Source organism: Camellia sinensis, chromosome 12 (assembly GCF_055761805.1).
Source record: "Camellia sinensis isolate YWXY chromosome 12, ASM5576180v1, whole genome shotgun sequence".
Lineage (NCBI taxonomy): Eukaryota > Viridiplantae > Streptophyta > Magnoliopsida > Ericales > Theaceae > Camellia > Camellia sinensis.
The window spans coordinates 148099342-148116102 of record NC_138972.1 but is presented as its reverse complement, the minus strand read 5'-3'; positions in this window follow the sequence as shown (position 1 = coordinate 148116102).

Here is a 16761-nt window from a genome sequence, read left to right as displayed (position 1 = left end):
GGAAAAAGAAATTTGTGAAGCAGCTAAGTTGAGTAGGAGAAGAAGAAGAGTGGAAGATTAGAGAAGCTAAAATTTCTACCATTTCGTCATCCTATTATTAAGTAAGAAAACCCTCTCAACCCTCTCATTTTTTTTTAATTATTGAAATTTTCAGATTATATTCATATGATAAAATGACTAAACTTGTAGATAAAATTTTGTTTATAATTGTATGTAAATTTATGATTTGTATATCAAATATTTAAAGATATTGGTAGTCTTAAAATCATGATAATATTGTGTAATTTGGACTTACATGTGTAGTTTAAGCCTTTAAAAAGATTATTGAAGATTTTATTTGGCCCTTTAAATCTGCCAGAAAGTTGTACAAATTTTTAGACAATTTTATACTTAAAATTTTGAGATGGTTTATTCTAAAAAGTTGTTTATAATGATGTCTACTTCATCTAAAAAATTTTGCAACAATTATTGAGTTTTGTACGAATTTATACAGATTTTAAACCAAATCTGGAGCTATATGCAGATTTTACTATGTGTTTGAAAAATCATTAAAAATTTTATATTAAACCAAATATGGTAATTTCTAAATACAAAATGAAATTCGAGAAGTCTAGTTTCATAATAAATTTTTATATTATGGATTTGATTTATAAATTTAAGTATGGAGTTAATTTAAGAATAAAAAATGTTTCATGCCCCCTTTTCCCCCACCCCCTTTGATCCCCTCTCTCTCTCATTGGTTACATTTTCTTTTTCTTTTTTCTTTTTTTCCTGCTTCTCCAATCACAACCCGCCACGTGTCTGTGGGTGTTGTGGGGGTGGTGAATGGAGGGGGTCTCTATCATGGCTCTTTAAGAAAATGTGATAAATCTATGTCATAAAATTTTTGGAAATTTTACAGAATTATTTATAACCTATTTTTGAGAAATTCTTTCTGAAAAATGACCTAAACATGTTTATTGAATATTCTGTTGATTTTCACGAATTTTAGAATTGCATAAATAATTTATTTATAATTTTTATTACCTAATGTATGTCTTGAAAATTTCTGGGTAGGTTTAAAATCATTACTTCAGTTAATTATTTGGATAAATTAATTATTGTGTTGGTCTAATTCATTAAATATTGTAAATTAGTAATCCATGTATGGGTGTATTGTGATTTATTTAATATTGTGCTAGTCTAATCTTGTAAATTAAAAATCAATGCATGTGTGTGATTATGGTTTATTTTCTTTGTATCTAAATTATTATTTCATACCGTGGTTTAAAAAAATTGTTTATTTAAATTTTGTACATTTATTTATTATTGTGTGACATGTGTAATATTTTATATTGGGAATTTTAATGAGTTGGTATAACATTATTTGTGATAAAAAAAATTGAAATTATTTGTGATTAATATAAAAACTAACTGAAATAATTAACGGCATGTACAAAATTAACAATTGAGGGTTAATACCGGTTGTTCAGGGTGAGCCCTAGTTTTTAATAATTTTTACATAATTGTGTCGCAAAACCCTAAGATGGCACGAGACTTATTTGAACCCTTATTGGTATTCGGTTTTGGAATAAGGGTGGATGTGCGGGCGGCACGCAGGGAGGTTACATACCCCTGGCAGATCGTTCCCTCGGGGCAGACCACGGATGCCACGACTTAGGTATATAACTCTAAGTGTGAGCATCCTTGGTAGTTCTTGAATATTTGACCAAGGGGGGGTTTCCAAATTAACTATGGCCATGTCTTAGTGGTTGGTAAGAAAATCTTCTTGGTAAGATTTTGAGTGTTACATAAACTAATAAAATTGTCGAAATTATTTTAAATTGTTGTTATATTATCATGCTATTAATTCCGTCATTTTTTCTTAATTGTCATGATTATTATCTGATTAATTTTCTCTTAAAAAGAATGGTAGGTTGGTTATGTTTCCTTACTGTATTGCAAAACTCATGGCATATATTTTGTTGCCCTATCGTTTTATGCCAAATTATGATGAGGAAGGGACTAAAACCAAAATTGGGACTGCTACTAATATAGAACCGTGGCTAACCTGAAATCAAGAATATAGCAAAATAAAATTTTATTATCTTTGTTTTAGTAATTAAGAATGTTATAAAGTTGTTGTAATATTTTATGCAGACTCGTAATTTTGTTTTGTTGTTAAACTTTGATTATGTGAGAATTTAAAATTTTCCTAATTAGTTGTTAAAATTTTATCTAGCGAGTTATTTGTTATTTAAATTTTATGATGTTCCAAAAAAAATTTGAGGCATCACAGTTTGGTATTAAAGCTTAGATTCGAACCTTTGGGCCATGGGTAGCAATTATATATATATATTTTTTTACGTTTAAGAAAACCTTACATTAACTTATAATTTTCCGTGACTTAACCAAGTTAGAACCTTTTTAATTGTAGGATGTCAGGGTCATCAGATATTAACTCTAATGAGGAAAGTTCGGTAGGAAACTATGACATAGAACCTGACCCAAGCGAAGAAGTGGAGTCACCTGTAGAAGACTATGAGCCTGAGTCTAACCCTGAAGAAATTGCACCAATAGAAGACTACGAGCCTGAGCCTGAGTCTGAACCCAAAGAGATTGCACCAATGCACAACCCACTGGAGATAATTGTGATTGAGTTTGACACTAAAGTGGAATCTATAGAGGGCAATACAGATGAGAGAACTGGAGATATAGGGGCCATGTTTGAGAATTGAGATGTTCAAAATGGGCTGCAAATTGGCTCATTTGTATATGTTAGAATTTATCCCCTAGAAGGTTGTGCTTGGAAATTTGAAAGTTGGGTGGGTGCCTACATTAGACCTGTTCAAATTTTAAGGTAAGAGACTCCCTGGTTATATCAGCTAGGCCTTTTCTCAGAAGGTTTCACCGATAGGATGGGCAACCTCTTTGACATTTGGAGCCTTCAGTATATCATGCCCGACCCAAACAGAATTGTGAAGAGAGATGGGTCAGTGGACTTCAAGGACTAGAGGATCTATCGGGAGGAGCCGGTGTAGCTGCTACGGCATTGTGTGCAGGAAACTGTTGTCTTTGTGAGGGTGCCGTGGCGATTCATGGGGCTTTCTCCAAGCCACGTGGGAGCTGGAAGCCCTTGTGAAGAGAGACTTTTTTTTACTGTTTTAGAGATCTTAAGGGAATTACATCTAGGCTAACCAATTGTTTTGTATGCTTACATGTAAAATTGCCTAGTTTAGAATTGTGGGTGTATGAGTTAACTTGGATTGTAGGGGCTATTTTTTGCCCGTAGTATTTTATTTTATTTTATCTTTTTTCTTTTGTTTTATTTGTATTTTGCTAATTGTAGCTTGTTTGATCTAATTAATGAAGTTTCTTTTTTTTTTTTTACTACCCTTGCACATAAATATAATAATATATAATAATAATAATAAATAAATGAATAAATCACAAATTACTAAAAATCCAATCATGCAGAATGGTTGAACGAATAAGAAATAATAACAACGGTAATGGTGATGGAGTGTCTGATGGCCATGTCGCTCGAATTATACGCGCAATTGCTAATAGGGTAGGCAATATACCACTCTGAAACCAAGATCAAAGCAAATCTGAAAAATGATAACAAAATTTGAAAAGCTATATCCCCACAAATTCCTTGGTGGATCAAACCCCTATGAAGCTGAAGCTTGGTTAAGACAAATTAAGAAGTTGCTAGATACTTCTGACATCCAAAATGAGCAAGATAGAGTGACCATGGCAGCATTTCAAATGGAAAGGGAAGCAGATCATTGGTGAAAAATGATCAGAAGTAATCGACAAGTAGAGACATTAACTCGGAGACAATTCGAAGACTTATTCATGGAAAAGTATTTTCCTAACTCGCTAAGATAAGAAATGATTCAGGAGTTCCTTCAATTGAAACAAGGAAAAATGTCAGTCACTCAATATGCGAACCGTTTTGAAGCTCTCTCACGGTACCCTTCAGCCATGGTAGCAAATGAAGAGGATAAGGTTAGACAATTTGAATGGGGTTTGGACACAGACATTAGAGGAAGATTGATCACAGTGCAACTTTCCATCTATGCTCAAATGGTGGATCGAGCTTTAATTGTGGAACGAGAATTAGCAAATTCCAAACGCATTCGAAATCAGCGATCAAGGAACAATAACCAATCACGAGGAGGAGGTCCAGTCCGCAACACTAGAACCCATTCTGCACCAGCACCTTATGCCGGAGGGTTGCAGCAACAACAAAGGAAGAATTGAGGAAACCAGCAAGAAGGAAACTTTGTAAATGAGTTTAAAGGAAAATATTTCAGATGTGGTTAGCAGGGGCATCGTCGAAGTGAGTGTCCTCAAGGTAGGGAGTATTTTATGGATCAACGAGGGGCACAACAATACAACAAATGCCAGCCAGGGCAAGGTTCTAAGCCTACTCAAAATACTCAGACCAACAAGGGGCAGCCACAAGCCTCTAAGAATGCAGGTCGGCCAAGAACACAACCACAAGGAGCTAGAACTGGAAAGAAACTAGGAGAGACTAACCAACAGGCAATAGGAAGAATGTATGCTCTCCAAGAAAAAGAAGATGTTGGTAACTCATCAGTAATTCAAGGTATGTTAATCCTTATGAATTCTTGGGTTAAAGTATTGTTTGATTACGGAGCTTCGCATTCTTTTATATCCATTGCATGTGTGTCAAGTTTGGGTTTGGCGCCAAAAATGTTAGAGATGGCTATGAGTGTTGCTTCACCCTTAGGAGGTCAAACCCGAGTAAATCTAGTATGTGAATCTTGTGAATTAGAAATCTCTGGTTCGTATTTGATCTGTGATCTAAGAGTCATGGAGATGTCTGATTTTGACGTCATCCTAGGAATGGACTGGTTTTCAGTTCATCGAGCCATTATTGATTGTTACCGTAAGACGGTGACAGTATCCTCCCTCAATGGCACGAAAGTTCAATTTAAAGGAGATAGACAAGATTCTTTAACTCCAACGTATTGCAAGTCGCAATTGCATGATCAACTAACTGGATAGTTGGCAAGCTTAATTTTGGAAGACGAAAATCTAAAGGATCCAGGATTACCCCATGTGGTGTGCGAGTACGCTGACATTTTCCCTGACGAATTACCGGGATTACCCCCAAAACGAGACGTAGATTTCACGATCGAGCTTCAACCTGGGACTTCACCAATTTCTACAGCACCACATCGTATGGCGCTAGCTGAACTTCTAGAATTGAAGGAGCAATTGCAAGAACTTAACTTTAATCAGCTAGAATTCACACTTCCTAAGCTTAGCATATAGCTCGTGGGTTCTAAGTAACTTAAGTACTACCCGCAAGTGTTTCTTGTGTTCCTCCTCAGAGGGTGAGTAGATCAAGATGTCGTCCACAAAGACGACAACGAAATGGTCTAGGAACTCACGGAAAATCTGATTCGTCAAATCCATAAACACGGTCGGTGCATTTGTTAGTCCAAAGGGCATCACTAGAAACTCGTAATGGCTATACCACGTACGGAATGCCGTCTTCGGGATGTCCTTCTCCTTCACTCTTAGCCGGCGATAACCCGATCTCAAGTCGATCTTAGAAAAGCAACAGGACCTCTTCAATTGATCAAACAGATCATCTATACGAGGCATTGGGTACTTGTTCTTGACAGTTACCCAATTTAACTTCTGGTAATCTATACAAAATCGTAACGCTCCATCTTTCTTTTGAGCAAATGGAGCCGGTGCTCCGCAAGGTAAAGTATTGGGGCGAATGAAACCCTTATCTAACAATTTCTGGAGTTGAATGTTCAACTCACTCAACTTAGCTAGTGTAAACCAATACGGTGTCATAGAAATTGGTGTCGCGCCAAGCACTAAATCAATAGAGAATTCGATCTCTCGGGAAGGTGGTAAACTAGTAAGATCCTCGAGAAAGACATTCGGGTATTCACAAATCACTTTTGGCAACTCAACTTGGACTTCATCACACTCACTACTCAAGAAGCTAGCAAGAAGGCCACTAAATTCACTCTGTCCACGCGGATCATATACTGGTGATAAGACTCTATCCACCCGATCCCCCAAGAAGTAAAAACAATAACCGCTCGAGGTACATACAGTAACCCTCTGATGGTAGCAATCTATAATAGCCCTGTATGACGATAACCAGTCCATACCCAAGATGATATCAAAACTAAACATATCAAGCAATACAAATGCAAAAGGTAATTGGCGACCGACAACCTCAATGTCACAACCCCAACACCCCTGTCTCAAAATAACCTCACTACCAGTAGGTGACTCTACAAAAATAGAAGATGCTAACTATGCCAACTCCAACCCCAAAATTGATGCAAATATAGATAAATAAATGAATGGGATGCACCCATATCAATTAATACATTGGCAACTGAGTTGCAAAACAAGAAGGTACCTCTCACTATAGAAGGCGCTAGTACAAGATCTAGCACTGTAATAGTATACACGCGCCCAGTAGGTCTCTGCTCCACCTACTCACCCCTCGGAGCATAAGCCTAAGGCAATGACTAAGCTGAAGAGGCTCCCTGATTGGCCCTCGAGGCTTGTGCCGACTACACTGGTTGGCAGCTCTATATCTGTCTCGAACCAGACACACCGGATGTGCCACCCAACTGTGGACAAAACCTCTTTAAGTGCCCCGCCTACCTATATTGATAATAAGTGAGCGGCTGGCCTCTCCCCTGACTCTGGCCCTGAGAATGAGCCGAAGACGATGCTGTTTGCTGCCCTCCTTCTCTCGGCGGGCAAGTTGGAGACTTGTAGCCCAACTGACCACATTTAAAACAAGTGAAATCCCCTTGACCACCTCTCTAGTACCCGAACTCGGCACTGGAAAGGTAGACCTCGACTGCGCTCCATGGGACTGCTCGGGGTTGGGACCTCTCTGCCTCTTACTATCCCTCTAGGCATCTTGACTCCTCCTGGAGCCCCTCATCCTCTCATCCTCCAATTACATTACGGTCTCCAAATGAACCGTCGTCTCCACAAGGCATCTGTAATCCTTAATCATCGAACTGGCCACTTTAAACATTAACTCGGTCCTCAACCCCTTCTCAAACCCCAAGCAACGACATTCCTCAGCTGCTATAAGCTCGAGTGCAAACCTCGACAAACTAGTGAATGTGGCCTCAAACTCGACCGCCGGTGTGTTCAACTGCACCAACTTAGTGAATTGGTCTCTCAACTTCTCCCTAACCGTAGGAGGTAAGAACTTGTCCTGGAAGGCGTTAACAAAAGCCTCCTAAGTCCCTCCAATGCGCCCTCATACATACTTGCACCATTGACTTGCGTCTCCCTTCAGTTGGAAAGACGCTAAGGCCACTCTCAAACCTCCGTCTTCGATGCCAAGCATCTCAAACGTATTCACCATCTGCTCTAGCCACTCATTCACCTTCAGTGGCTCTTTAGGATCACCCAAAAACTCATCCGGGTTCAACCGGAAGAACTCCTGCTTAAAAAAGGATGGCCTTGCCTCAGCTACTTGGGCCTGGACTTAATTTTTAGCCCTAAGAATGTCCATGGACTCCTTCAATGCTCTGGCCATTTCGCGAGCTAAGGCGTCCATGGCCTGCTGACCAACTGGTTCGGCCACATTGGCCTAACCAACACCTTCCTCCTGTGTTGGAATATCATTCGGTATCGGCATCTCCGGCCGTCTAGGCCTACTACGCCTACCAACGCATCCACATTCTGACATCCTAATAAAGGTAACAAAAGAAATTAGTATATTTACACATGTGCAGAAGCTAACTCGCTCGCGTCCCAATACAATGGACAACAATAATCCACTCCACGTAAGCACGTATTCACATAAACACATACGAATTTCATTTTCGGATAATGACCGTCCCGCAGTGTTGCCACAGTTCCGGTTAGAAACAACAGTGATCAAGTACTTTTCTAACAGGACTTCCAGAAACCCGTGGACTCAATCAACATCCTAGGAATTTAATCACATACCCATATAATCACATAAGCATGTTAGCATATAAGCACATATTGTTCACACTTAAGTCTCTAGCAAGCGAGACAAACCCATTATGGTACTAACCACTTTCCACGTACCCAAAGTATTCAAACCCGATACGCTTTGATACTACGTTGTAACGCCCCCAAAATAAATGCAACTAATCCAACTCATAAGAGAAGTGAGTATGATAGAATTGATATACTTTCATTCATCATAGTTCGTATTAACAAAGATAACACATGTAATATACATTCATAAATATTCATCCTGAATCTATAGCATGTAATACCAGTTAATGATCAACAAAATAAATGCCCTGCATACTTACATTTTTCCAAGACATTGCTTGGTTACAACAAAAAGGAAGAGTCTAGCTCAACACAACTTAACCCTTGGCTATACAAAATAAATAAACAAAAAGGAAGCTCTTGCTCCAAGTCTCCCCAAACTACTGTCTCAGTGGAGGCATGTCTCTAGCACCTGAAAATGGTTCCCAAGTACGGTGAGCCAAAACCCAGTAGAAACATACTAACACAATATATAAGAATTAACAAAATATAAGTATGATGCACATGTTCATTGTCCTACGAAAAAATCTCTATAACTTTTTCCAAAACCATGTTATGCCAAACTCGCATCGCAATTCATTTGTCTTGGTTCAATAGATACATCCACTGCATTTAACCCATCAATGGAGGTTATACCTCACAAGTGTCCAACAGATGAAATCATCATACAAAAACATTCACTTCTATTTGCCATTTTACAGAAATTTCGTCCGCGGGAATTGGCACCCATGTATACAAATGGTTTTCGGGACTTTCACCCTAGACACACTGGCCAACTTAGTTCAATGGAGTCCATCCTCATTCTTCTCCTCAAAACATGGACTAGATCCCCCCTTTCCTTCCAAATATCATACATATACAATCTATATCATCCATAATCATATTCAATGATAATGGTTGAGAAATAGTTTCAATTTGCCTAATCCACATGCGATGTCTACAACAATCATGACTATCCTCCACGGATAGTCCAAAACAGATATTTCTAAACAGATGTACAATCTCTATAACAGATAAATCATCAAATTTTCATTGGTAAGTGATTAAACAAATCCAACAACACCATTCATGTATACATCCTCCTAATTTCACATTTTTCATACCAATTTCATTATTTATACAGAATAACTATTCAAGACATTTTCCAGTAAAACTCTTCATTTTACAATTATTAACCCGAAGGCCAAAATCAACTATTTTAACCCAAGATGACCTAATATTCAAACCCCATAATCATTTTTATAACATCCACATAGAAACTCCTCTTTTCAAACTTGAACCCAAACCCTAGGTTTGCTCAAAACATCCCTAAATCTCACCATTTTCACATAACAACCTATAACCAAGTTAAAACTCATATTAAGGTGTAGAGAGTCCCTACCTCAAAGAAAGAATGCAAGCCAAGCAATAGTGAAACTTCAAGGATGCCCAAATCCAACTCTATTCAGATCAAAATGGAGATCTTGAGATGGTCTACCTTTTTATCAAAGGGATTAGGGTGAAGAAATCACTAGAACTAGGTGAAAATGTAGAGAGAGAGAGAGAGTATTTTAGAGAGAGAAGGGCCCAACTTTAGGTTTTAGAGAGAAAAGATCTGAAAAAGTGATGTAAAAAATCATTTTCGCTATCTAATATACGCACAGTCCGCTCGAGCAGAAGAATTGACGCTCGAGTGTCAGACACAATAAGTTGTTCCGCTCGAGCGTAAGAAAGGCCACTCGAGCGCCAAAACAAAATCAACAAGACGCTCACCGCTCAAGCGCAAGAAGTGACGCTTGAGCATGGAAAACACAGTTCCAGTAGTTTTATAGTGACAGACCAACGCTCGAGTGCAAGAAAGGCCGCTCGAGCGTAGGAAACTCCGCTCGAGCGTAGAAATCACTCTTTCAATACTTTTGCAGACCTACAAAAGTACTAAGTGTTTGCAAAGCCCGCTCCAGCACAATAAGTGCCGCTCGAGTAGAGTACCAAAATTCTGGGCAACACAAGGTTTGAAAAACAAGTGACCAATCTGCCCAAACACGACCACAACAACCCAAAAGCCAATTTCAAAGAGAGGCAAGGGAAGTAAAAGGTAAACAACAATATGAAATCATTAAACCCGAGTCCGAGATACCACAAGAGTTGGGTCAAAACCGAGATCGCTACACTAATAGTCCATCCGGACTAATAATCATTTGTTTGATTGAAATTTTTTACACCGGACTATGAATCCCAAATCTATAGGATTATTCTATCTCATGTGAGGGGTGAGACACAATCCATAGGATAACTTATCCCATGAGATTTGGTAGTGAAATTACATTTTTTACCCTCTACTATTTAATATCTTTTTTAAAATAAATTTTATTTATTAAATTATTTATACTATTATACTTAATAAATTATTTATACTTAAATAAATTTAGTTATACTTAATAAAATTTATTTATTAAGTTATTTATTTTAATAATATGGTATTAATTATACTTAGTAAAGTAAAATAAAATTTAAAAATCTCAACTACAAATTAAAATAAATTTATGTAATTTTTATTAATATTCTATGTAGACCGCCCGGAACTCCGCTTCGCGCACGAGGGCGCAAATCGTTTGTTCTTAGCTACTACAGTTCAGACTCGTGTTACGATTCTGAATCTAATCTCACAAAGTGTAATGTAAGACTGATAAATCACCAAAGAGTCCAAATCCGGCAAATCGTTTTGGAAAATCGATTTTAATCAAAAAGCGCCAAACATGGACTGCTTTGCCAGATTTCAGAGTCGCCACCTAAATATTTTGTTTTTGGGGAGATTTAGGAGACCCAGACTCGTGCCTAAGGTCACGTGTCCGTCATTACCAAAGCTGCCTCGGCTCGGGAACTTGGGTACGAGAGGGGAAGGTCCTGAAATGAGCACCCCCGCTCGCCTGATCAAAGATCGGCCTTTACTAACATGATATGTTGTTTTTGAAAACACATGCGTTCTTATTCCAGTTATTAATCTAGAATTACTATGTGATGTGCACAGCATACAAGTATAGACTAAATCGCTCAATTTTGAATAAAACATCTTATGTTCATTTGTTTGAAAATTGTTTGAAGGTGCTACTCGCAAGTAGACTAAGACGCGGATTTGCCACCCTCAAGTGGGCTTAGAAAACATGATTTGCCACTCTTAAGTGGGCTTAAAACACACATTTTGATGAATTGTTCCAATTCAAGCAACGAAGCCTTCATCCATAGGCATTCATGCAGTTAATCAATTAAGCAGTTAGCCTCATGGCAAGCATGTTAACATGGCAACATACACATCTCATGCAGTATGCTAAAGCGTAAAAGCTTACCTAGTACTCCGAGCCAAAACAAAAGCTATGTTAGAAAACAATGCATGCTTCTAACTATACAAGAGTGCCTAATGCAGCACATGCAAAATGCAACTAAGATAGGCTCGGCTATTCTAAGATGTCATGTGAATGCAACTTGATAACATGTATTCAAATTGGTATTGAAATACAATGCAGTTTGTATGATGCGCCGAACTTGGTGCATGCAAGACAGATGAATGATGCTCGCATGCAAAGCATAAGGTATGCTAATCGAAATATGCCCTAAACTAACCATCGAAAGCAGTTAAGTAAAAGGGAGAAAGAAATGGGGGTTGGAAGACATGCATCACACACACGCAAACTTATTACAAAATTCGCCCTCTCGACGGAGGGTCCAAATAATAAGCTAAGCTACATCTAAGCTAAGCTAGCTAACTAATCTAATAAAGCTAATTAGACTAGTTATTACACAACAAAATGAATGACTAGCTACAACTAGTTATTACAGCACCTTAACTAATCAACAAATTAATTAAGTTACAAATTCAAGCTAGACAAATAAGCATCAAACTACACTACTCAGCTCTGCTTTGGAAAGTTGAACAATGCATGCATTTGGTTCCTCACTCGGAAATCCATCGCTATGCCTCAACTTGCCTCTGTTTGCATTTGGTCTTAGAACACTGCACAAAGCTCCAGATAGCTTCTACTCCAAAATGGGGACCCCCAGGAGGGTTGTCGACCAGTTGATGGTGGTGTAGACCACCTGTAGACCACTTACATTTGTTGCAGACCAGAAAAAGTGGTCGGCTAGCCACTTTTATTGGTCTGCTGACTAGAAAATGCTGCTCAACTCCAACTTGCTGCAACAGAGAACAAGAAGGGGCACGGCAGTGTATTTGCAAGGTATGTGTGCATAACCACCCTCCCTATCATTTCTCAAGCTCAAGGGAGTGTAGTTCTCGACTCTCGGGCCACCAACCGAGCATCGCAATGCACGATGGCCGAGAAGCCAAGATTGCACGAATCAATGTGAATGAATACACAAATAACACTTAAGGGCCTTAATCTCTATCATGCATGATCAAGAGGGTCGGCGACCGAAAAATGAGGCACGTTTCATCACTTCAAGTATGAAACGTCCCTCATTTCCCGTGTTTGGATTAATACCCAATCCAAACACATGCAATGCCACTCAAGCATGCCAAACACAATGCAAACAACAAACATGCAAACATAATGCAAACAACAAGCATGCAAACATAATGCAATGCAAAAAGCATGCAAACAACATGCTGAATGGACTTAAACTGAATATGGACAGACCTCAATCATGCCCAAAACAGTGGCCAAAATACTCCAAAATGCTAGCATGAAAAACAAGATAATGCATGCTCATGCATCGGCCCATCAACTAAGCATAAGAGCACAACTCTCAAACATGATTAAGAAGTGACAAACATGGAAGTGTGACAACAATAAATGCTCTGAAATCATGTAAGAAATGATGCCCAATCATTCAAACAACACAAGTATAGCATGCTAGGAGGCTCAAAACTTGAAACTAGCATAGGCCCTTGCACTATAGCTATGCAATGCATGAACCATATGGCCAAGGCAACCCAAAGCAGTCCTAGAGCATGTCAAATCAAGGCTAAAACATGCACGGAGTGTAGCCAAAACAAGCTAGCATGAAGGCATGAAGCATGATAGATGCAAGGCCAAATAGTAGGGTTACACTACACCTACCAACACCAAGCATGAGATGACCTCGCCAACAAAAATCAGAGTTATAGCATGTCAAAATAGGACCAAATACGCACTGATATGGCAGCCCAAAAGCTTAGGCAAGATGGCATACACATTGGCTCATACTAAAGGCATAAAGCACCAACCCTCCAAAGCTTTGAAAGAGTGACACATGTGAGTGTATGGCCACACTACATGCACTGAAATCACATACCAAATGATGCCAAATCATGCAAATAGCCCAAGCAATGCATGCTAGTGACTTGGAAACTCAAAGCTAGTGAGCAAGAATGCACTATGGCTATACAAAGCGAGGAATGCATGACCAAAACAACATGAAACAGAGCTTAAGCATGGTAAAACATGAGTAAAATCTTGCTGAAGTTGAGCCAAAATCATGCTAGAATGATGGTCCAAAGCATGATGCATATTAGGCTAGTTTAGTAAAATTGCACTACAAGTGCAAGGAGCATGCAAGAGGCTATCAAACAAACCTTAGACAAAGATATATCATGCTGAAATAAGGTCTAATACATGCTAAGATAGAGCCAAAACATGCTAGAAAGACATGCTACTTTGACGAGCCACAAATAGGATTACACTACATATACAAGAAGCATGCAAGGGGTGACCAAGACAACCAAAAACAGAGTCATGGTAGGTCTAAAAGGTCACAAAAAAGTGCTCAAACAAAGATTCAAAAAGATATAGCTACATGCTCCTTTGATGAGCCAACAAGGCAAGCAACCAAGACACAAGGAGAGGGGATGACCCCCTCCTATTTGGGATCTCAAAACACATTTCCCACCACTGAAATTCCTCTGAGTTTCAGTGGTGAGAAGGCCAAAAGGAGGTGGTCCCAATAGCTTAAAAGGATAGCTCAAAACAAGGCTAAAAAAGGCACAAAAGGGGGTAGACCACCCCCAACACCAAAGAGGTCTCAAACAAACATGTTAAGCACTTAAGATCAGAGCTTTTTGCAGTTTAAAGTTAGGCCTAAATCAGCATGCAAATAGGGCCAAAGACTTAAACAAAAACAAAGCTTTAAGGGGTTAGAAACTCACCCTTGTAGAACAAATTCAAGGAAGCAACTCCAGCAACCTTTTTGGATCAAAAGCAGTCCAAAAACACCAAAACCAGCTTCAAGGTGCCTCAACAACAAGAGTGTGGTGTTTCACTAGGTGTTTGTGTGCAAAAATGTGAAGAATAAGCACTTTCAAGCACAAATATGAAGAGGATAAGCAATATAGAGATAGATGATATATGTATAGCTCCAAGCAATTTTTCTGAACCTAAGGCAAGAGGGAGGAGGCTCCCTTATATAGGAAAACATGCAACAAGCTTGTTGAACAAGCTTTAGGCTCCAAGCAATCCCTCCATACACGTGTATGGAGGATGCCTTCTGTGCCCAACAGTTGGCACAGCTGGCAAGAAAATATCTGCATGAAAGCTGCCGACCAATTGAAGTGGTCGACCAGTTACTTGCACTGGTCGGCCGACCAGCACAAGTGGTCTGCAAGGAGACCAAGTGGTCGGCAAAGGGGAAGGAGTGGTCTGCACAAAGAAAACAAAGTGGTGGCATGGCTACCGATCACTTTTGGTGGTCCAAAGACCACCAAGACCAGTTGGCCGATCAAAAAACTGGCTGGCTGGCAGGCAGGAAAATGATCTTCAGGGAGAGAAACTGGTCTACAACCCTTATTTTACCCTCTAAGCAAAGAAAACAAGGTTTGTGCAAAAAACAAACCAAAAAGGATGCAAGACAAGAGTCCGCAGGTTAAGGCACGCAGTCGAAAACCTTGAAAACTAGTCTACGGGCACCAAAAGTGGTCTACGGGAGGGAAAAGTGGTCTACGGCCACAAAAGGTGGTCTACAAGACCTCTGTGTCCCTCTAGACCAAGGCAACAAAGCATGGTTCACAAACCAAGCCAAACACACAAAGAATTCAGAGGCCCGGAGGCAAGGCACTCAGCCGAAAACTCCGGAACCTCGAAACGAGCACAAACATGCACAATCATCGAGCGCTCAAACGATGACGTCTGAGTCTTAAAGTTGGTCAAAAATGAGATGTCTTCATTCTATTTATTTAATTTTTTAAAAGTTTTAGTAAAAAGAATAAAATAAAATTTATAATTCAGATTTAATATTCATATTATCTAGTAAATAATGCAAAAGGGCATAATAGTCTTTTGAGCACTTATCATTTTTCATAATATCCCAAACAAATATAAGATTCAATAGAATAGTCTAATCTAGACATCTAATCCCATGACTAAACAAACATAGGATACAAATCTAGTCCAACCAAATAGGCCGGGGAGAATGTATCCCAATACAAATAGTCCGGTGGATTACAATCCTTCTTTATCTAGTCCGTTCAAATAAACACACCCAGAGTGAACACCCCTTATGGTGTCTTGAAGTCTTGGTTTCTTATGCTATCATGTGTCCACCTATTTATTTATTTTTTTATAAAAAAAATAGATAGATAAGAGGAGAGGACTTAAACCTTGGACTTATGTCAAATGAAAAAGATTCTTACCACTTGACTATCACACAATATAATAAATATTTTATTTTATTTTTACTTATTTGAATTGCACACGCATCGCGTGTGCCAACCGCCATTATATATCTATATATATAAAAACTGCTTAACTGCTTGAGGTTCGTCTTTTCTTTCCGATTTTACCCTTTCATTTTGAATAATTTACTCATAGTGGCCTATATGTTGCGGGAAGGTTTTTTTCGTAATTATGCAAACATTATTGGTCAATTATGCAACAGATTTTTTCATAATTACACGAACATTCTTGGTCAATCATGAAACAAGTTTTTTCGTAATTACGCAAATATTTTTGGTCAATTATGAAACATATATATTTTATTTGTTAACAAATTACAAATACACCCATAAAGTTTGTTTAAAATATGAATCGGTTCTATAATACTAGAAATTACAATTAGCGTTTGTTATAAATTTTCATTTAACGCAATACTCGGGGGAAAAAAAAATCAATCCTCCTATACAATAATAAATTATCAAAATTATTTATTGAAAAATATTTCTCATATCATTAAAAACTATTAATTAACTTAATGATTTATTTATTAACAAAATGATTAACTGAAAAATATTTTTAATATCATTAAAAATTGTTAATTTACTTAATGATTTATTTATTAAAAAAATTGGTTATTTGTTATGCGAGTATGATTTATGTATTAATAAAATTAGTTATTTGTATATATATGTGTTTTCTTTTGCTTTTTTATTAGTTTAGTGAATTGAATTATCTTAGTAGTTTTTTTAGATGGAAGAATTATCTTAATATTTATTTTATATTTATCTGTTGAGAAAAGTTACATACCATAATTTTTATTTTTATTTTTATAAATTTAGAAGAAATGTTAAAGACTTATAAATTCTCCCAAAATGATATGGTAATATAATTGGAGTCTACATCATTGGGTGTATAACAAATCAAAAAATGATACATATCATACCACAAAATTCTATTATATATCTAATGATTTATTTTATTCAATTTCATTAAATAATATGTTAATTTTTTAAAATTATCAAAATATAAAACTTAAATATACTATAATAATAACCCGTGCCTTGCATAGGTTTTCATAAACTAATATGTA